Genomic DNA, 24,137 nt, shown 5'->3' with positions numbered 1-24,137 from the left:
ACAAGATAGAAGGCAGAAGATAGATAGATAGATAGATAGATAGATAGATAGATAGATAATAAGTAAATACCTACTTAGCCTCAGTAATAGCCAAGTAAATACAAATTTAAATGAGACACCACTTTACAAACATATGGTAAAGATATATGGAAATGGGAAACTTTATATACTGGATTATGTTAACATTCTTAAAACCCTTTATAGAGTCTCTGGCATATGATAAGAATTTAAAATTGCTTGTTAAAAGTCAATCAAATAATTAAATAATTAAACTGCTAGTGAAAGTGTGAATTGTTTCAAACCTTATAGAAAGTTATCTGGAAATACCTATAAATATTAAAAGTTAACTTTTGAATGAACATTGCTACTTTTGGCCAATACTTTACAGCAATAAAAGCACCAGTACATAAGAATATAGGTAGAAGACATTTATTTCAACAAAAATACTGAAAGTAAAGTGAATATTCAGTAGCAGGGGAACACTGAATAGTTTTATCAGCCAGAGTCAAAGGGAACAGAGAAGTCATGATCATTTGAAGAGGGTTTATCCATAAAAGAAGTATTTTAAAAATATAATTAGTATTTAGGGAAACCACAAGTGCTACTTCAATGACCAAAGTTTAGTAGCATTGGAGTTGCTACCGTCCCTAAGTCCAAAGAGAGGAACCTGTGCAAAGTTCAGAAGAAGAAAGTAGAGGAGAGGGCCCGGGTGCGGTGGCTCACACTTGTAATCCCAGGACTTTGAAAGGCCGAAGTGGGTGGATCACCTGAGGTCAGGAATTCAAGACCAGTCTGGCCAACATGGCAAAAACCCGTTTCTAGCAAAATTACAACAATTAGCCAGGGGTCGTCGTGCGCTACTCGGGAGACTGAGGCAGGATAATTGCTTGAACCCGGGAGGTGGAGGTTTCAGTGAACCACTGGACTCCACCTGGGTGACTGAGCTTGTTGAAAAAAGAAAGGAAAAGAAAAGAAAAGAAAGGAAAGAAAAGAAAAGAAAGGAAAGAAAAGAAGAGAAAGACTTCCTTGAGAGGAGACAGTGGTATTTGGCTGAAAAACAGTCAAGATGAGTCTGACTTGCACGAAGGTAGCCAGGGAATAAATATACTGCCCTCACCTTTTTCTCCTGTTGTTAATCTTCTATTTGTCAACCCAACCAGAGGGCAAGGGAAACCATGGGAGTTTGCCTCCTGGAGAGCAGCATAGAGGTGAGTGGCAAGCAGATCTGGGTAGTCAAGCAGAAGGTATCCAGAACGATATTCAGATTCCATGGACAATGTGGAATAATACACAGCTGCTAAAAAGATGAATTGATATGGATGACTATGCATGATACATATTCAGGAAAAAAACTGGAGTGTGGAGTTTTAAATATTATTTAATTTTTTAAATAATTATCTGTATGTATGTACAAGTGTCTGTATATATTTATGTATAAACCTATGTTTTGTATTATTCTATGACATGGTCAGTCAATTATGGCCAGGAAAGGAGGGTCAGGGGGAAAAAACAGTTTCTTATATTCATAGGTCCTGTAGACAGGAGGCACTGCACACCACACAGAGGTGCATGGAAAAGACACCAGGGTAGTTGGGTGCAAGAAGACAGGAACAACAAGAAGGTTCAGGCCACTGCCTTTATTGAGGTTTCCATGGTAAAGGCAAAGCTGGCAGGGTGAACAGTTCAGGATTGACGAATTTGCATAAGTTTTGTGGGCTTTGACTAGAGGGGTGATCTCGAGTTGCTTGGTACCTGGCTCTGAATAATTAAAGTAGAGGAATATTGTATCCTTGGGTGGTTGGACCACATAGAGGCAATATAGCCCTAATTGGTCAGTTTGTTTATCAAAGTCATGCTCCTGGCTGGCCCCTTTGTGGTCTTTAAGAATTAGCTAGCCCTTGTGGGACAGTCTGTCTTCAGCCAGAAAGGTTTTTTTAAGAGGTCAAAACATCATACTATAGAGAAAATTAGTATTTACAATACAAATATATATACACATACAATCATGTATATATTGTATATAAATATGTATATGTAGTGTTTGTGCAAAAAATGGTATTAGGAAGAGTGTTTTTCACATTGACTTGAATACACTGGATATTTGGGGTGAATGCGAAAGGTATGGAAGAAAGGCAGTTATAGGGTTAGAGAAGGAAGGAGATTATTACCTCTCCTTTATGCCTACATCCTTAGAGTTCCCACAGAGTGCATTCACTTGTTATTTAAAAATCTAAGAGTTTAATGCCATGAGAAAAACAGGAAAGAAAAGAAACTTTAAGACATTGTGTCAATGGGCTAAAATATAAAAGTGTAGTCCAAGTCTCTCCAGCATTTCTCTTCTTCCTGAAGAAAATAAAGACCCAGTGAAAAATTTGATGGGTCTTGGTGAGTGTAAAGTCACTTTTCTAGAGTTCTTTTGTGTGTATACCTCGTTTTTTCTAAGTGATTCACTGGTACCACTCTATCTTGGAGGAACGATATAACAAGTGTTCAGGAGACACCATGAGCACTACTTCTTAAGTGAGAGCGATTCCGGAGAACCTAAGTGGATTAAAACACACACACACACACACACATACACATGCATACTGTTTTACTCATACACATAATCTGCTCCTGAGATCACCTCTATTTAAATTTCAATAAATCATTAACCATTCTAGAAAATATTGACTATTATGTGAAAAATATACTTTTTGTGAAAGAACATAATATTGAAAGATAAGTAAATGAATGCAAAATTACATACTGAATGTATTAAAATAATTTTAAAACACCTTTAAAATAACTATTTTAAATTAAACCATTAAGATATAAGTAAAGTCTAGAGTATTCTCCTATGTTCCCAGCAGAGTTTAACTTTTCTCTTATAAATATAAATGTTCCATGTAGATGGAAATTCCTGAGGACTGTAATATCTGGGGACTAATATTTTTCCTTTAGGCTGCAGGAGTGTACAATCTTTTGGCTTCCCTGGGCCACACTGGAAAAAGAATTGTCTTGTGCCACAGATAAAATATACTAATGATAGCTGCTGAGCTAAAAAAAAAAATCACAAAAAAATCTCATATTGTTTTAACAAAGTTGATGAATTTGTGTGGGGCCGCATTCAAAGTCTTCCTAGGCTGCATGTGGCCCATGGGCCACAGGTTGGACAGAATATGAGATCAATAGCTTTTCAAAACTCATCTTGGAAGCCATTATCCTTAGCACACTAACACAGAAACTGAAAAACAAATACTGCCTGTTCTCACTTATAACTGGGAGCTAAATGATGAGAACACATGGACACATATATGGGAACAACACACACTGGGGCCTTTCAAAGGGTGGATGTTGAGAGGAAAGAGAGGATCAGGAAAAATCACTAATGGATACTAGGCTTAATACATGGGTGATGAAATAAGCTGTACAACAAACCCCCACGACACATTTACTTATGTAAGAAACCTGCACTTGTATCCCTGAACTTAAAAAAAAGAGATATGAGTGCCTATATATACTATGAATTCATTTGTGTTGCTTCCATCTTAAATGAAAAATATTGAGAAAATGTTAATACCATTAGAAGAGTAATGGATTGAAAACCAAACTGCTTCTTAAGGATTTCAAAATCCAACTGTAATTTAAAGTCTAAAAGGAATGGTGACCTTTATTTACTTGTGCTTGAAAAACAGCTTCCCAATTCTCAGCCACAAGTAATTACAGTCATGCATTGCTTAACAACGTGGGTGTGTTCTGAGAAATGCATCCTTAGACAATTTTCTCATTGTCCAAGCATCAAAGAGTATACTTACACAAACCTTGATGGTATAGCCTACTACAAACTTAGGCTATATGGCATAATCTATTGCTTCTAGGCTACAAACCTGCACAGCAAGTTATTATATTGAGTACTACAGGCAATAGTAACACAATGGTAAGTATTTGTGAATTAAACATATGTAGATATAGAGAGGATACCGTAAAAATGTTAAATAAAAGATTTTTTTTAATGGTATACTTGTGTAGGGCACTTACCATTAATAGGGCTTGCAGAACCGAAAGTTGCTCTGGGTGAGTCAGCAAGTGAATAGTAAGTGAATGTGAAGGCAGAGGACATCACACCACTGTAAACTTTATAAACACTGTACACTTAGGCTACACTAAATTTATTTTTAAAACTTCTGTTTTCAATAATAAATTAGTCTTAGCTTACTGTAACTTTACTTCATAAACTTTTAATTTTTTAACATTTTGCTTTTAATAATTACAGCATAAAACAATGAATATCTCTACAAAAATATGTTCTATCCTTATAAGCGTTTGTTTTTAATTTTTTTGCTTTTTAAACTTTTTTTTTGTTAAAAATGGAGGCACAAACACATTAGCCTAGGCCTATACAGGGTCAAGACCAAGATGTCACTAGGCGATAGGAACTTTTCAGCTCCATTAAAATCTTATGGGACCATCATCATATATGCAGTCCATTGCTGACCCAAAACATCATTATGTGGTGCATAAATGTAGATGCTTACTCTCTGCTCAGTCCCAGTTTTGGATAAGCAGTGTTACTAGTATAAACATTCCCTTTCATCTGCAATGCCCAAGTTTCTGCATAGATTGCATTAATATTCAATAGTCTAAGGGATTCTTGTGAGTGAACCATTGAGAAAATATGGATTTTCTCTTCCTATGCAAATGATATTTGTAATTTGAAGATCAAGCAGAAGTTTTCACTAGGGCCAAACTACCAGGCGTGTGAAATACAGCAGGTTTTTATTTTAGTGTTTCTACGTAGTCCTTTGAAATACTTTAGAAATATAAGATGTTGTAAAGATTTTGATACCGTTAAGAGTACTTTGCATGTTCACGGTAGGTGATTAGCAGCATAGATGAAGTGGCTGAAGATGGCTGCAATAAAGATAGATTGTTTATAATTCACATAAACTAATTTAGCTTTGTAATACAAGTAGGGAAAAAAGACTGTGCAGATAAATGAACCTTCAAAAAGCAAGATACCATTTCTATGTTTCTCTCATATCAGCCTCATGACTGGAATTTAAATAGAGCAAAGCATACTGGGATCTGACCTACTTTTGAAACAGGGAAACATAATAATCATTTCTAGGCAACTGTACAATGAGGGAATTCAATGAGGCCCTTCCTTCAGCAGCAACTTATCTCAAAGTCAGAAAGTTACTCTTTAAGTCTGGAATGTTGGTTAAATGTTAATCTGGTAATAATTTCTATTTCTTCTGGTCAATTGGGATTCCCTAAATACTTGTGAATTTTTATTGTTTACTGGAGTATTTTGTATAACTCCACCCCCGTTATTCACAGATACCCATGTTTATAACACGTTTTCTATTTTTAAAGTATTTTCAAATGTCATTGACTTTCAAATATTACCTTTCACAATGCAACTTGCTGATCTTATTTAAAAACACATGCCAGGCTTGGACTTGCTACAGATAACACGCTACACTGGCACAGCTGTTTCATCAGCCTTACCTGGGATCATTTTCAAAATTTCAGGGCAAAGCAGGAGTCCCACAACTAAATGCCTGGAATATTTCCAGTCTCACAGCGCTGAGTCAGTATGACACACAGACAGTGAGTCAAAGCCACATTAGGTTCTCAGGTCTATAAGATACCAAACAACTGGTGCTCTCTCTGTTCTCTCTTCCTCTCTCGGTCTTTCTCTCTCTCACGTTGAAGGAAATATGGAAACTTTTACATTACGGGCACAGAGTCTATTGGGAAGAGTACTAAGAGAGCCAAGCTGTATGTGCGAGCTCTGTGGGTAGGAACATAAATCACACTGGGATCTTTCTAGGCATGGATGCAAATGTGGAGTGTGTCGCCCATCATTAGTATCAACTTCAGATGCGAAAGGTAGCAATTAAATAGCTCATTTTTAAAAGGAAAAACGTGTGTAGCAAAGAATTGATAAAAGGATATTAAAATGTGACTCTTATATTTTAACTCATAGGAGCGGAGCCTGGAGTTTGGGACATTTTGTTAATACTTAAGCAATGGACTTATGTACATTAACATGGGGAAAAACAGCATCAGGTTTAAATTTTGATGATATAAAATACATAATCTACCAGACTGAAATTATACCCTTGACATTGCAGAATTATAACTTGAGCTAAAAAGATCATTACTAGTGAAATCAGAATGTTGTTTATAATCACAAATTCAATATAGGAAGCTAAACATCAGCAACATTGAAATAGCTAATCTCATAATTGCTTACTCTGTTTTAGGAATTCATCTTTGTACTTCTGGGTGACTGAAAGCAGTGGTATAGGAGGAGGTTCATAAAATATATGAAAGGTCTTACAACAAAGAACAAACGGGTGATTGTTACTGGAAAACTTGTATAAGTATGTCCAAGTTTGAAAATTGTAATGTCTTCCCATACTTTCAAACACCAACATTTGAGCACATAGGAAGCTTTCACTCTGGTAGAAAATAGAACAGAAAGTAAAAGAGAACAATAAGGAGCCAAGTGCATAAGTAACCAGTAGAGAAAAGCAAAGACCATGGCTATTTTGTGATGCTGGGGAAGGCAGGACAAATTACCACCAGATGATATGACAAACTTCTTGTGAAATATGCCGCTACAGAACACTTACAGGTTAATATCACAGGAAGGGTGCTGGTAAAAGAGTCTTTACCTAAAGAAAATAATTTCAACTCTTTTCTAAGTACTTATTGCTCACAGTCTATTTTCTTCTTTATTCCTATGGTGTGTCTAGTAAAGAGATTATACCAGGCAACAGTTTTTAACAGTGTCATGTCACACAGCGTGTTTGCAGGTTGGAGTCTACTGAATATACTTATTGACTAGCGCTAAATTTTTAATGGTAGTCCATGATTTAATAATGACCTATATAGGTCCCTGCTGCCTCTCAGTGTTACTGATTTTCCCTCACTGTCACTGGTTGTCTTCCACTCCCCCATACTGTGTTAGCTCTTGGGGAAAAAAATCGCTATCATTAGGGAACCTGTGGATTCAAAAGCAAAGGAAGACAGAGAGAGGTGAAAAGGCAATAAAATATTACATATATATATATATTGTGTGTGTGTGTGTGTGAAATGTATTTTAGGAGAAGCAGAGTTTTATACTCTTAGACTGGGCTGATAGGCCCGCTCTGTGACCCACTGCCAAATCTAACTTCTTCATATGCTTGCTGGCTGAATTTTTCACTCAACTTCATATTGGGTCAAGAGTTCAAAGGCCTCTTGTTGGGTTCCAAGAATTAGCAGAAGTGTTTTAATATCTATCGAGTGACTGATAAGTAACGAGCACTGTGATAGACATGTATTCTTACAACTACCCTGTGAGCTATAATAATATTAATCCAATTTAAAATAGAGGGGAGCAAAAGCTCAGAAAAAAAGGTTAAGTAATTTACCAAGACAAGGATGATGGAGCCAAAATTCAGATATGTCGAACCCCAGAGAATATCTCTGCTGCTTCTTCTGCTATTCCACATTGCCTCTGCAATGTTACCAGCACTTTATATTTTAATGTGATTTAACTCAGTCTGGAGCCATTCATTCATCTGGATTCAACAAACACTTGTCGAGCACTGTGTGGAGTACTGTTTTACTTCCTGAAGCCTCGCTGAGATGAGTGCACTGAGGAATTTGAGTTTGGTGTGGGAATGGGTTAAGTGGCTGCATGTTGACTATTTAGCATAAGCATAGATGGGCAATACCTGAGAAAGGCCCCTAAGGACTTCATGGACTAAGAATTAGAAAATAAACTAGATAATGGAGAGTAAGAAGGTACTAATGACTAATTTTACATCTTTTAAAAGCATCATCAGGTTTGATAGCTTTTAAATTGTCAACCTGGCTAAGTTGAACTACATTTCCCTAAATTCCCTGTATGTTCCTGGTTAAGGTAGGTACCAAGAAATATTTTAGGAGAGATTTTGAGGGCAAGTGAAGCAGCACCCATTTTGTCTTTATGCTCAGGTCAAGGCAGGCACTTTTGTAGCCTATGCATGTTGTCACTACTCTGCTTGCTCACATTATTCCAGTAGGGGTCCTAGCCAAGCTGCACTGCCTCACCTTCCCTGACTCTCCTTTAGGTTCTCTGACTTCTGGGCCAGGGCATGTTTAACTCCATGACGAAGGGTACCAGCTTCTCCTGAAGGGCAGCCACTTCATCAAGGTTGGAGGCAGTTCCACTCTGTCCTCATAAGTTTACAATCACCTCCTGCTCATTGGTTCCAGATTGTCTCGGTGCTCCCCCACTTCATATCCATCTTCCCTTCCCAACTGTCTGTGCCTATTGTGTTTCAAGTTCCAGAACCAGACACAGAAGAAATGGTCTGAGACTGTTTAATCAGCTTCCACAATTGTGTGAAGTCAAACTCCTATACTAAACCTTGCTTCTCTGATAGTATCCTAATATGTGAGGAAGGGAGAGATCTAGATGTTTTCCCTCCCACTTTCTAGACCACATGACCTACCTGTATCTAATACTCTTTCAGCATCGAATGTTTATGTTCCCCAGAGACTGCATGCCTCTTTTCTCCTTGGTTCACTTGGTCTCCCTAAGCCACCTCCTACAGTCCATGTTTTCAACCACCTCTAACAGCCACTACAAACTACAACTACCACTCAGTATCGGTAGGCTGAATTTCTCTTGCAAGCTTCAATCCTGTATATCCAATTGCCTATTGAACATGCCCACTTAGATGTTTGCACTACATACAAACATTTAATTTGTTCAGAATCAAAGTTATTGTTGCTGTCCCCATCCTCTGATAAGAAAAAAAAACCACAAATGAACTGACAGATAAGCAAGCAGCCCTCTTCTCCCAATGATTTTTCTGATTAGAATGACCATCCATCTAGTGCTCAAGCTGAAATGCCAGTTTCCTTTCATACCTCGCTATTCTCCACACCTAATCACTCAGCCATACATTTTACAAACATCTATCAAATCCATTCACTTTTTTCCAAGGCACCCATTCTCCAAGATTTATCTGCTGTTATTAAATGTGCATCTTGTAAGACATACAAAACATATACATTTGCTGTATACATTATATATAATACATTATATATATTTATTTGCAATATGTACTTTGTATATATTTACATATATGAGCTCATGTTATGCATACTTTTCTGAAACTTGCTTTTTCACTTAATTTTTGTAAACAGTCTTTTTAACTATTGAAAAGTATTATGTGTTATGAGAGTACCATTATTTATTTAAATTACGGAACTAATAGGCACATGTGGTTTAAATGCATGCAGAAATCTATGAAATAGAGTAAAATCTACTATTTTTCATGGTTTCCTTTATACTCTGCTGTTGCTGCCACTGCTAAAAGTTTATTACACTGGTCATACTGAGTTTAATACAACAACTTTAAATCTTGTGCTATACTTCTATTTTTTGATTTGTCAACATTAAACAGTAACAATTTACTTCCTTCAATAAAGTTTGAGAATTCACTGTAGTTAGACTATTGTCCATGCCCCTGCTACAAATTCAACATTTTTTACTGATTTAGTTTTAGTTTTTTTGTGTAGTAATTTCAACTTTAAACTAAACTATATTTTTATGGCTTTATATCTTCTTTTATCAACTTTTAACACTATCTACTGAGCCTTCTCTGTGAAAATGAGCTAATGATTAATGCACTGGCTTTTTCTCCATCTTATTTTTTCTGTTCCATATCTCAGCTTCCATCATCTCTATCATGATTTTGGCAACATCAAGATTAATAATATTGATCAGTATATTCAGGTACATCACTCTACTTAAATTTACTCTCCTTTATTTGTAGGTTTTTTAATAAAGGCTGAAAACCAATAAATAACATTTTTATATACACATTTAAATACTATTTACTGTAGAATCAAATAAGATATATGGGTCATAAAAAGAGCAATAAAACCCTATGTAACTGAAGCTTCTAAATGGCAAATGGCTAATGGCTTCTGTTGTTGTTTTATTTTTTTCTTTCCAGTGTCCTTCGCTTTTTCTAGGTCATATTCAAATTTTTCTTATATCCTATGTAATACTTCCTTGGATTACCAGGAGCATCTGCAGCTGAAGAACTTGAGTTCTTTACTTATTGCAGCTGGAAACTGTAGGGAAGCATCTCACTAAGGAGTGTTAGAATGAACCTACTATTGGATTTAGAACTGTTTTACATGATTCGGGAGAGTTTAAGTAGGGCTTTCTTTAAATTGTATGCTCTCAGGAAGTGAAGTAATTCTGTGATTGGATGTAAATCTATCTAGAAGGAGAGAACTTTAGATAAAGGTTAAAGATATAATGGATAAGGAAAAAACCGTCACTCTTATTAGACAACATAGGAAGATGCTGGTCACATTTGTGGTTTGAAAAATATTCGTATTTTGTCTGTGTTCAGACATGATTACATAGTGGTCTTTATTTCTCATATTTCATCATTGTCACAGAGTGGACTTGTCTCATCTTGATGTTCTATGAAACTGCTTATGTTCAACAGGAAAAACCAAGGCCTATCTGTGAGTGCTAGGACCAACACCAAGACTTAACTACTACCAAGCCACCTGTTCCAGAATGCTGATTTTGGGCTACTATGTACCTATCTATTTATCCATCCATCCATCCATCCATCCATCCATCCATCCATCCATCCATCCATCCATCCATTAATATCTATCTAATCTTCTATCTATCGTCTGTCCATATATTGCTTTGACCCTTGAACAACACAAATTTGAACTGTTTGGGTCTCCTTTTGCATGGATTTTCTTCCACCTCTGCCACCCATGGGACAGTAAGACTAAGCCTTCCTCTTTCCCCTCTTTCTTAGCCTACTTCATTTGAAGACAATAAGAATGAAGACCTTTATGATGATATACTTCCACTTAATAAATATTAAATGTTTTCTCTTCCTTATGATTTTGTTAATATTTTTTCTCTAGCTTACTTTATTGTAACAGTACAGTATATAATACATATAACATGCCAAATATGTGTTAATTGACTATACCATTGGTTAGGTTTCTTGTTAACAGAAAGCTATTCATAAAAGTTTTGAAAAATAAAAAGTGATATTCAAATTTTTTACTGCATGGGGGTCAGTGTCCATAACCCCCATGTTATTCGAGGGTCAACTATATATTATGTATACCTTGTATAAAATCTTACATACATACATATATGTATATGTACAGATATATATATAATCTTATATATATAATCCTATACATATAAAATCTTACACATATTCTTATATGTGCATAACATGTGGTTTTTGTATATGTATTTGTGTATATACAGATACATATAAACACATATGTACATATACATATATATGTGAGGGTACGAGTGGTTTCTAACTTGAGGTGATTTTGATCCCCCACCTTTACCAGACAGTGATGCTGCTAAATATCCCACAATGCACTTGATACATTTTTACAATAAAGAATTATCTGACCCAAAGTGTCCATAGTGCCAAAATTGAGAAACTCTAATATGCACATATATATGTGTGTATATGCATATCAAATCATATGTGTACATACATATTCTTACATATAAACATATATGTGTATGTGTGCTTAATAGATTAGAAATGTTCTGAGTTCTTCCATATCCCCTAATTTTTATTTTTTTCTCAAAATTTGTTTACATATAGAATTATAGGCTTAAAATTAGAAAACATTACTCCACTGTCTTCTATTATTCAGTATTGCTGATGAAACTGAGGTAAATATGATATTTGTTTCTTCATATTTAAGTTTTTTACTCTCCATTTTCTCTGTTGTGATCTTTCAGGGTTTATATACATGTCTGTCTTTTTGTAATTTTTCTCATTAATTCTGTAGGCCCTTTCAACATAAACATTTATACTATACATATTATACTATTAGTTTTGAAAATTTTCTATTAATTTTTAAATGTTTTTTCTTCTCCATTATTTCTGTTCGCTATGCATTCTGAGTCTATCTTCCACATATTATAACCTTTCTCATATACTTTCTTATACTTTACCTTTTTATCGTGTAGTCTAGGAAACTTATTTTATTCCTGATCACATATTTGCTCTTCAGCCATTTATATAGTATCAATCAGAAAATTCATTATTTTTGTTCTCAAAAATCATATTTTAATTTTCAAGAACTTTTTGTCATTCTTTATTTTATCATGACAGCCTGGTTTTCTTTTAAAAATGCAGTATCATTTGAAAATCTCTAAAGATATCAAGTATATATTTTAATTATCTTTTTTATCAGATGATTTGTTTCCTAAGCAGTCTTATTATTGCTAACACCCATGGTGCTGATTGTCCTCAACTCTCTTGTTAGTCTTGATTGCCTATTCATAATTAATTGAATGACTAGATTGATTAATATAGGCAGGGAGCCTGGAGACCCACACAGTTGCCAAAACAAGAAGTGACACTCGAGGTGAAGTGGGATAAATTCTTTCCCTCAGGGGCAGATTATAATTTCTAGTTTCCCCAGTCCTATCTGCTGTGGCAGTTAGGACTTGTCCAAAGCTCCAGGGTGCTTTTCTCTTAGGACTTCAAACTCTTCCCAGACAGACCAGAGACTTTCTGTAATTTGCTCCAGTGTTTTACCTTGAGAGCAAATCTTTTCTTACCAGTGATTCTTTTTGACTGTGGGAGGAAGGAAAGGCTTACTGTCTGGGCTATTTTGTATTCAATCATTTAATGACTTTTTCTATGGCCCCAAGGCCCACTTCTGTTCTTTGAATTTGTTGGTTTTTATTTGGGACTCCTTTAGGAATAATTTGGGGAAACAACTCATAAGTATACCTTGGGCTGGTGTCTCCAGGGCCTCTCTAGATGTTTTAGCAGGTTAAACCCTGCATAATTCTATGCAAATTGAGCCCCTAGAGTTATACAGTACACAGCTTGAAAAACATAGGTCTGGTATTTCATCTGCTGTGACTTCACTGCCAATCTTTATCTAGCTCCCAAAATGTCTGCAAATTCTTACCATTGTGGTTTCCCAATGATCTCATTGTTTTATTCCCTTGAAATACTATGTAAGTATTCAATATGACCTTGGAAGGAATAAAAAAATAGTAGTACTGGATAATGACTTGAACCAGAAACCATATACTATATTTAGTAGTATATTTTCCTCCTGATATTACCTATAATTGGACTATGTCCGCTGCATATTATCTCACCAAAACCCATAGAAGGGAGAAACAATAAAGCTTAACACAATAGGTATATGTAAATTTTTCAGTGTTACTTATGAAAAACTATGGCTTATCCAGAGTAACACAAAAATCACAGAGATTTTTTGGAAACTATGTTTGTATCAGCCTCTGATACTTTAAATAAAGAAACACATTAAATAAAGGTGCATGTATATAAATGAGAGTCATGAGAATAGAAGTTATTATTTTTTAAATAATGTTTACATGTCTATGTTTCTCTTTTTAAAACTTTCAGCTATGTAAATATGACTTAACGAAAAAAATGATTAGACATTCTTGAAACTTCTAGTTTAAGAGGGAAGAAAACAGAGATAAAAAGGAAAAAATAAAAGACTTATTATTGACTATTTCTTCCTTTCCTCTTCTAATGAATGGTATACAGTCAGTTGTGGCTTTACCTTAATGTGTGTCCACCAAGGGTAAACAATGTGTCACAGTTTCCCCGAGAAGCAGAATCTGACTTGGAGACTAGCACACCATATATTTATGAGGGGGTGCTCTTAGGATCAATGCCTATGAAAGGAAGAAAAAGAAAGTGGGGAAAGCATAATTGAACAAGGCTGTAGTACCAAACAAAACCTCAGCCTACCCCACTGGAAGCTCCAGAACTCATCGGGTGTTTAAGAGATCTCTCAAATTAGGATGAAGGAGCTTGGCTGTTATATTCCCAAATTGACCAGACATTGAGTGTAGGCACACCCTAAAAAGGTGTGACTTGGCTAAGGCAACTTTCCTCTGAGGATAACCCCCTAAAAAGCTGATAATTGAGGGCTATCTTATGGTATTCCTCCCAACAGTTAGGGAAATAAATACTTTATTCCTGAAGGGAGATACGGGCAGTACAACCTCATACATCAATCACAGCTCACTCTATCACTTGGATTCACTTCTTATAGGTTCTGGGAACATCTTTATTCTCTAGATATAAGGTGGGGGGACGTTAAGAGGAAGAAGGTTAGTGGGACAAACCAGCCCAGATACCAGGTCACAGTATCATACAAGGAAACGTTTCTCAAAGGCTACAAATCTCCAGAGTACTAGGGGTCTGCATGAGATTCTCCCACTAGGGGCTTGCCATAAAATCTGTATGGCATTGTTTCCAGTCACTCATATCTCCAAAACCACAGGGCCTTCCAAGTCATTTAACCCAACCCAAGCAGCAAGATTGCCTGCATTGAAGCCTGGAATTACTGCAAAGCCCCCTCCTGCTCTGGAGCCTGTTGTGGGTGTGACTGACTGGGGCTGGTGTCACAGGAGGTAAAAGAATTTGCCAAGACAGTTGTGGGTAAAGAAGACAGATTAGAGGAAGTATGATGACACCTTGCAAGAAAGCAACAGGCAGCACAGCAGAGAAGGGGCTGACTGCAAAGAGTCAGGGGCTGCAGGGACATTTTATAGGGTCGTGCTGCTGGGGCTACATGCAAAGCTAGGTAAGTTGTGCCAGCAAGTTGATTAACTGACTCTCAGAACAATTGTTATCCCCTGCCCAGGGCCCCTTCCTTGTTGTTGCTTACTTATTAGGACTCCACATTCCTACCCCCCCACCCCAACTGACACAACAACAGTGACAAATCTTTGACATTGGGGTGGAGGTCTCATCTTCCAACTGCTTCCTGCTGGCCTGGGACATAGAATTGACCCTACCTATGGTTACTGGTCTATCAGGAGACCCTGTGTGTTACTGTCCTAGAATGTGGGACTTACGATATTGGATCTTGCTGGAGGAAGGGGTTCATCAGAGAGGGAGAACATGTCAGGTCAAAACTGGTGTCCAGCTGAATCCAGGGGAGATTTGTAAAGATATCAGACATCATTGGGGAGATACTGACATCCCATCCACATCATCATTTGAAGTTGAAACTGCCGAATTCTAGAAGACACAAATTTGACAAGTAAGTTACTGGAAAATGACATCCAGGGTTGGGATGTTGGGGGTAACGTGAGGGAGAAGGAGCAGATGGAGTAGGTGTAATTGAATATGAAGGTGGTTTGTCAAGGGAAGGTGTGGCCTCAGCTGGTTCATCTGTTTGGGGAGAACAGAAGAGAGTAAAAGAAGGTTCGTCCAAAATGTTAGAAGAGCAAGTGAGGCCAAAAAATTTGGCCAAGCACATCAGCAGGTTTGGCAGAGATCAGGATCCCCAGAGTCATGAAAGCCTGGATGTAAGGAACTTCAGACCATTTAAAAGAACTGTGACAGAAAAGGCTAAGCTGCAGAATAGTGTTGGGGGCAAGGGTCCTGCCTGGAGGCCAAGAGGATTCCTGACCTGGAAGATTATAGAGTGGTCATGCTGTATTACACAAGAAAATTAGATGTTTCTTTTTGAGAGTCTGAGGGTCAGATTTATCCCAAAGCTTTAAAACGCAGCCCAGCAGCGAGTCTGAAGGAATGGAGGGGCTTTGTCCTATGATGGGACTGGGAAACCAATGTCCACTGGGAACATGAACTGCAATTTCTCTCAGGGTGTCCCGCCAAGGAAAGGGGGTTCCACTTATGTCCACTGAGGTATCCACTTTCCAAAGGGTCATCCAACCTATTGGAAAGGATCTCCCGGCGCTAGGGCCTTGCGCTGGATGAACACTGGGTGAGTGACCCCAGGTCAGTCCAGTACAAATTATGCGGGGCTCTCAATCCTGGTGTTGTTGGGGGGCGTGGAAATGCTGAGGGACGACTCACCCTCCCGGCGCTATCGGGGATCACCTGGCTTAAGATGTCCGAAGCAAGGTGGCTGTCTTCATGTGGGAACTTAGAGAGAGAAAGAGGGGGCCTGAGTCCCCCAAAACATGTGTAGATTCGTCCTGGTTGAACTTCCACTGCCAATCACGCCGCACATAGGGACTGGGGACTTTTGATCAGTAAGGATAGGAGAGAGCCTTCCTCCCTCCCTGGCAAGGCAGCCACACCTGTTCACCTCCTGGTCTTCAGGCTACACCAGGTGCCATCAATTGCCAGAGGGCCATTAGAGTTTGTCCTCCAGAAGACTGAAAATGAAAGCAAAACTCTAAACTCTCACCTGATGGGGAGGCAGCCGTCAGAAGTCTTCACAACGAGACCTTCTGGTTCGCCAGGAAGTGGCCCTGGCTGGGGACCTTCACTTGTCTCCGTGCTTGGATGCTGTCCACCTGGAAGCTGGAATTGGAGGAGAGGAAAGGGGGAAAGTAGGGGAGGAGTCCCCTAGCAGTCCCTGTATGCGCCACCGTAATGTCATGGGTGCAACTGGCTGGGACCAGCGTCGCAAGTGGTAAAAGAATTTACCAAGACAGTCATGGGTAAAAAAGGCAGAACTATTAGAGAAAGTATGAAGATACCTTGCGAGAAAGCAGCAGGCATAACAGCAGAGAAGCAGCTGTCTGCAAAGAGGCAGGGGCTGGAGGAAAGTTTTATAGGGTCGTGCTCCTGGGGCTACATGCAGAAAAAGGTAATTTTGCCGGGGGGTTGTTTGTGATTCCTAAGAACAATTGTTCTCTCACACCTGGACCCCTTCCTCTTTGCTGCTTACTTATCTTATTAGGACTCCACAGAAACACTCAAAGCTGCCAGCCTTTCAGGTCACTAGGTATATCCCTAGGTGTAAAACCTGTTGACTCCAGGTCTATCAGCCATTGTGTTTCACCCTTCATGGTGGGACTCACAAAGTATGATGTTATCCTTTACTTTCCAGCGAATGTCCTGGCATTCTGGACCTCTAAAATTTTCATTAACACGATGGGACCCTGAATTTTTATAGAGTTTATTGCTCAAAACCTGAAGTACATGTGGCTTACCAAGATTTCCATCATGCTAGCTATTTCTCGCTCATCCAGTCCAATTATAATAATGCCACTTGTATAATAGTGGAGCAATATGATATTCTGTGAGATGTCCAGGCAGCCTGGATTCCTTCAAACTATGTTATGACAGAAGACAGAATAGCTACCAGAGCCATCAAGCAAAGCTGTAAATATATTCTGTTTTCTGTTCCTTTTTCTCTAATAAAGATACAAAAGACAACATTCACCAGATCAAATCAATAGTCACTTATCAAGTTTCTGAGGCCATGTTACTCCATTCTAGCAAATATACCACATCTGACATCACAGCAATAATTGGGGCTACTGTTTTCTTAAATTTACAGTAATCTACTTTATGCTCCAATATTTGTCCATTATATTTTGTTTTGTTTTTCAGAGGAAAGGCTTCTATATTCAATGAAGATACAATGATGACCACCAGCCCTGCATCTTTTAAGTATTTAAAGGTAATGCTAATTTCTGTCACTCCCTAAGAATGAGATATTGTGTTTTATTTACTCTTGGCTAGGGGTATGGATAGAGCATTTCCAGAGATTTCCACTTGGTTTCAATTGCTCATACACCACAGGCCAAGAACCCAGTATATGGGATGGCACCAACTAGCAAATATAACTGTTATACATTTGTGGACTCTAGAAATGACCATTGGGTGAGTCTATACATCTGGTGGACCCATTGGGAATTATTCCTGGGCCAGGACACCATTTATTATATATTCTCATATGAGTCCACCTTAACAGGGTAGCCATGAAACTCTTCAGGTCTCAGGGTATCATATCATCTCGGCTTTGTGTCCAACATTCCTTAAAATGTTCAGCTATTCTTTTTCTACTACAGTTACCTGAGTAAATACCTGAAGACCCCTTTGGGAAAAGACTTGGCAGTTAATCACAGCCATATACAATTGCTGTGGCTTTGTGGAGCCCTTTCACCTGGTGACTCAGACTTTTCTTCAATGAATTTGAGGTCCAAAATCTGGCTCTGAAATGGAAACTGAGTAGGTCATCTTGGCTTTTTATCCATATATCTGCAGTAACCCTCAGATTCTAATTATTTATCTTTGTTGTTATAGGTGGAGTGATATACTTTTTGGCTACCTACCTAGGGTTACTCCTGGGATACTGTGTTGTATTAACCATCTCCATAACACTGAGTTGGGCTTCCTTGGCCTCTTGACTTAATTCCAGTCTTAATTATTGCCAGGGCTATTATGACCATGTCCCTTTTGATGGTTAACAGCTACCATCTGGCCTCTATTGTTTTAGATCCTGTTATCCCCATTGCTATTAGTCATCTTAGTTCTGTACTGGTATTTCTCACTCACCTGGCCTAGAGACAAGGGCAATAAACTTCTCAGTAACACCAGGTCCAGTCTCGCCAGCATATTCATTATTGTTTCAGTAAATGCTGTATCCTACTGTGCCTCCACACCCCCATAAATTAGAAATGTCAATGGGCTTTCCAACCATATATTATATGTTTAACATACCCATATCTCTGAGACTTTTATCTCTTCTTCTACCATCTGCCTTGACAGTTCCAAAATTGCCACCTCACTTAGAATGGGCCGTCTAAGCAGCATGCTACTAGGTGGCATTCTAGCTATGCATTCACATCATCTTCCAGGGCTCTTTCCTGAGTTATTAATTCTGATTCTTTGAAGAGTATTATCCAGGTTTATATGCTACCCTCCCGCCTTGGGCCAGAATCCTCAGAGTGCAGTCCCAGGCATACTCTCCCACCTCATACAAATTCATGTTGGTCAGGTCCTAGTGTCCCTTAGAGGTGTAATTCCTTTTGTCCCTTAGTAGGCCTGGTACATTCCTACCTAGGTGATCGTAAATTTTTGCCTAAATTATTTTCCTGATGGCCAAGGAGGTCGAGGGTCAGGGAGAGAAGGTTAATACTGAAGGAGGAATACCTGTTATGTTTTAGGAAAGAAGCCTCTATATTTTGTTTAGACAAAGGAGGTCGCTAACCCTTAGTGAGATTAATTGGGACTTCTGTAAACTGAGAGGATTGAGGGGGCGTTGGAGATTCAAGATGTCTATGTGTCATTTCAGGTATCCCCATTCTAGATGTCAATATCTCATTCTTTTCCCACAAAGAATTTACCTTGTCATGACACATCTGCCTTGGTGGGGAATTTAACCTTACTTTGGAGCTTGGCTACTCCCATAATTCAATTCTAGGCCTGGTCCTCAGCCTTTCTCTGCTTTCTTGCTATTTAAGATGGGAGTTTATTTGTATGCTACCAAGGAGGCCCTCTGGCTTTCACACTTGGCTTTTATTGCTGATTAATCACTTTTAGCTTGTTATCTTTTACCAGAATATTGATAGAACTTAGCAATAGCAACCCAAGTCCAATATCCTTGAAATCACCATACCTCCCATAATTCTGAAATGCCTAATACATTGCACAAGGTAATGCTGTCCCTTCCACATTATGTCATCCCAGTTTGCCACTGATAAAAGTTTTAATAATTTTATGCTACCTTATGCTCAGGGGCTATTTGTGCTCACCTACTACCAATAATGGGATCCTCAATTTCACCTCCAGCAAAGGGCAGGTGATCCAGCTTTAAAATCCCATTCCCTGTCTGGTTTCTCTGACTCCACTGGAGTAATGGAGTTTTATCTCTGGGAAGCAAACTCTGAGCTACAGATTAGTATGTATGAAGAAGGTTTTTTGTTTGTTTTTTGTTTGTTTGTTTCTGAAATGGATTCTTGCTGTGTTACCCAGGCTGGAGTGCAGTCGAGCAGGGTCTTGGCTCCCTGCAGCCTCTGACTTGCGGGTTCCAGAGATTCTTCTGCCTCAGCCTCTAGGGTAGCTGGGATTACAGGCACGCTCCACCACGTCTGGCTAATTTTTGTATTTTTTTTTTTTTTTTTTTTTTAGTAGAGACGGGGTTTCACCGTGTTGGCCAGTCTGGTCTCAAACTCCTGACCGCAGGTGATCCACCCACCTCGGCCTCCCAAAGTGCTAGGATTACAGGCATGAGCCACCGTGCCTGGCCAGGAGAGATTTATTAAGGAATTTCCTTGGGATCAACATTTGCAGAGGGAGGAGCATAAAACAAAAGGTGATTAGGCAGAGGGAGACCTTAAGCTGGGATGAAGTCCTGACACTTGCCTAAACTGGTATCATGGGAAGTTCTGGAAATGTAATGGTCCATGAGAGTGGTATCAAGTTGGGACAAGGAGATCTTTTTTATCCCCTTGTTAATAAGTCTTTGTATGCAAGCTCCTCCTGGAAGGAAGCTTGAAGCTGAATGAAGCAATTTCATTCAGCTAAGGCAACTCTCAATGAGAACTGACATCTAAAGGAATCGTCCAAGAGTGAGAAATAAATCCTTCACTCTGAAGGGCGATCTGAATGACACATCATAGCATCCACTGCATGAGGTGATACATTTCAGCTGGAGATACATCTTTCAAATTGAGGATGGAAACAAACAAAAAAAGTGACAAAATAATGTAAATAGTTCTTATTGTTGTTGGTTTTTAAATGTGACTAGAAGAGGAAAATCACTTAAAGAAGAAGGACACTCATCTGTTATTCGCCTATTTCTTGAAACACAACTTATTGAGCAAAAAATCTTGCATTTTAAGTATCCATGGGATTTAGATGTGAATAAGAGATAAAGCTCTACACTCATGAAGATTATACCCTACAGAAGGGGTCAGATAGTAAATACATTAGCAAATATATATGGGAATTTCAGATAATTTAGTAATAAGCATATTTTAGTTTGATAATTTAGTACATTTTATTGGGCACCAGCTTCATGCATATACTAAGTACTATATAGAATAGAGAAAAGTGTATATTTTGTTATTATCCTCAGTTAATTTACAATCTTACTGGGGCAGTCAGAGAGGCAAATAGGAAATTTGCAAACTGAAAATGAATGTGTAATTAAGGTTCAAATAAATAAACCAAATAATTACTGCTACGTGGTGTTTCTAAAAGTATAATCACAAGTCCACCAGAGTCGGAATCACTTGTAAATTTTGTTAAAAACAAAAATTCTGTGGGCTTACCATTGATTTACTGAATCCAAATATCTAGAATGGAGCCTGAAAATGTGCATTTTACAAGCATTGCAAGTAATTTTGATATAATGTTATGTTTGAGAGACATATGTAAAAAATGGAAACTCAGAATGGATTAAAATAATTGCCAATTGGCAGAATTCAAGAGAGATCCATGGAGCCACAAGCATTGAGAAGAACCATGAAAATAGATGGAATTTATATCAGTGAAGATGGGAGAATATGTTTCAGATAGGGGGAATTGAATCCTAGGAATTAATAAATGAGCAAAGGATATTTAAGACATTTTGAATAGATCATACAGATTATAATGTTGTGCAAATGAGAAACATAGGAAATGAAGTTAGAAATACATTTGTATCAGGTAGTGGAGAGCTTTGAATTTCAGACTTAGAAATTTTTACTTTATTCTGAAAGCAATGGAGAGTATTTATTTATGCCAAGGGAGAGTGTTTATATAGGCAAAGTTTTGTGAACATTAACCTGACTGTGGTGAGTAGGGTAACTTGAAATGAAGAGACACTGTAAACAAGATGTCAGTAAAGAGACCATTGAGATAGTGCAGGTATGATATGAACAGCCTAGATTTATGTAGTGGAAGTGGAAGAGGTAGATGGATGTAAGGAAGACTGCAGAAAGAATACTTCATACATGTTTTCATTTGCTTCTTTAAAAAAGTGAAAGCTGATAGTTATTTATTATCCCAAAGTATGCACTGAAGTGTAAATAAGGTAAATATCTGATTTGATAAATGATAACTGTAATAATGCATGTCATCTGCCTTGTCTAGTCACATAGGGAACTGATGTTCAAAGAATGCCAGCCCTAGCCCCAACTATTCTCATATGGCACAAACCTGTGCTCTTGTGAAAGGGTAATTGACTATAGTTAGGAATTCTGGGTTCAAGTACCAGCAAGGTCTTGCTTTTTGTTAGGCTGTTGCTGTTTCTTCTGGAGTATGCAAAATGGCTCTAAGGTCCTTTTTAAGTTCTGAGATTCTAAGAAATGAAAAGCTAATAGGTATTGTAATAGCTTCCTATACATACATATGCACCGTATTCCATAAAAAACAGTAGCAACTCCTTGAGCCTCTTCCAGGAAGAGATAATTCCCTTCTTTTCACATAATTTTTTTTTAATTCCTTTATTTGTACTGTTTTCAGTATACAGTATGCATTTGAGGTTAAAGGAATTTTTTTAAAACTTTAAGAAATAAGTCTTGTTCTATGAAAGAAGATAAACAATGTGGTATAACAAAGATTAGAACTGCCCATCTTATATTTGCCTATACTTGTAGAAGCACTTGTAGAAATCATTTTTAAAATCCTGTTTCTAAGAAAAAAAAGACACAGAAGCATGAAGATGAACCTCTAAGGCAGGGAAACTGTAGAACACTCATCTCTGTATATTGAGTTTAAAGACCAAGAAATACGATTGGGAAATGTCTTTTGTGTCATCTATGAAGAGAAGTATAACCTGGCTTAGGTCAGACTTGCCTTACTGAAATTCATATACTGCAAAGACAAGTGTTTTTAAGTTTGGAAAAAAAATGCTTCTCTCATCTTCAGTTTAAAATAAGACAACTTGCTTTCTGTGAAAGAAAAAATTTCCAGAAAACAAAAGAAAGTTTGGGAGGTGTGGGGAAATGTGTGCCTGGTGGTTTAGCTTTAGGCAATCATTTCTAGTCAAGCACATTTTTCTTTATCAATATTTATAGACAATCTGTAACAAAAAAGCAACTTAAAAATAAATCATGTTTATTTAGTAATACCAATGATAACTATGAAAAGTTTTGGTGTCAACAAGGATTTATTTCAAAATAGATTTGTTTTATACTAACAAGTATCCTGTTACAAAATATTGTATAATTTTAATCGATTAAATTTGTGATTCATATTTTAAAAAGTGATTATTACTTTTATGAAAATATAGTAGCAAATTTTTCAAGTATATTAAAATGATATTCAATATTCTAACTTGTATTTTATGCTTTTTTAAGGCTTATGTTTGTTGAATTTATAAATATAGTATTGAATCTTGGGTATTGAATTGGCTTCCTGGAATTTATCTAAGTTGATTATCCCTTATGTTGTGTACCAGTGTATGACATAAGCCCCACCAGAACAAAAAAAAGTGCATATAGCTCTTTCTATTAATTTATTTTTTATAACCTAACATCATTTGTCTTGTTTCAGATCAGTCTGAAGATTTTTAGAATAAGTGTTTGTTGTTTTTACGCTTTTCTTCTTCAAAATTTTTTTGCACCTTTACATGCTTAAATGATCATAAGTTCAAGATATAATCAATATGAAATAAGATAAAGTATATGGGATATATAATTTTGTAGTCAGAGTTGTCTTTTAAACTCACTCTAACAGGACTAACTGGCAGAGACCAAGATGAGGGGAAAGCCAGGTCTGTTGTGGTCTCTTTGCAGTTGTCTTCCTACAATGGTGCCTCCCAGCCAATGCCCACTTGTAGGCAGAGAACTGCAAAGAGATCACAGAGTCATTCCAGGGGGAGCCAAAGGAAGCATTCAGGAATGAGAAGCAGGATTTAGGTGAGGAGCCCTTCGGTTTCCTCTGGGATATCTTAAAGGTAACTTAAGATCTTTGTCACTGGGAGACAGATTTTCAGATCTTGAAATTTATAGTTTCCCACACTATTTCCTCCAGATCTGCTTAGGAAGAATTAGTCTCCGTCAACATTCTTTTGCAAAGAGAAAGGGAAAAATGGTCTAAGAAAGAGATTTTAATAACAGGTCAAGAAGGTTTGAATTTAGAAGGTATGTATCAGAACTAAATATTCTCATTAAATCCGTAACTGTGAAAAGCAATTCCTAACAGAAGAATACAAGATGTCAGAGGATTTGTGGAATAACTTCAAACTTTCATATCATGCTTGCTTACTTTTCTAATAATGTTCGTTTCCAAAAAATATTTGAAAGAGTGGTGGAAGGGGAGCAGAAAGTTATATTCATTTTGTATATTTTTATCAGTTCAAGCCAAAGAACCATGGGAAAGTGATAGTTAATAGCAGGAAATCTGGGTCAGACATAAATGCATGATGATAAAGAC

General features: G+C 37.5%; 1 long non-coding RNA gene across 1 annotated transcript in view; it reads left to right on the top strand.

The window, feature by feature from the left end:
• The window catches only part of LOC134759602 (uncharacterized), an 87,340-nt gene that overhangs the window by 19,837 nt on the left and 43,366 nt on the right, over positions 1–24,137 (top strand). The window contains exon 2 of the long non-coding RNA XR_010136045.1: positions 17,382–17,451. This is a non-coding gene — a long non-coding RNA (uncharacterized LOC134759602). The remainder of the gene's footprint in view (positions 1–17,381; positions 17,452–24,137) is intronic.

The sequence above is a fragment of the Pongo abelii genome, chromosome 11, assembly GCF_028885655.2.
Source record: "Pongo abelii isolate AG06213 chromosome 11, NHGRI_mPonAbe1-v2.0_pri, whole genome shotgun sequence".
Classification (NCBI taxonomy): domain Eukaryota; kingdom Metazoa; phylum Chordata; class Mammalia; order Primates; family Hominidae; genus Pongo; species Pongo abelii.
This window is presented reverse-complemented; position numbering and strand designations above follow the sequence as displayed.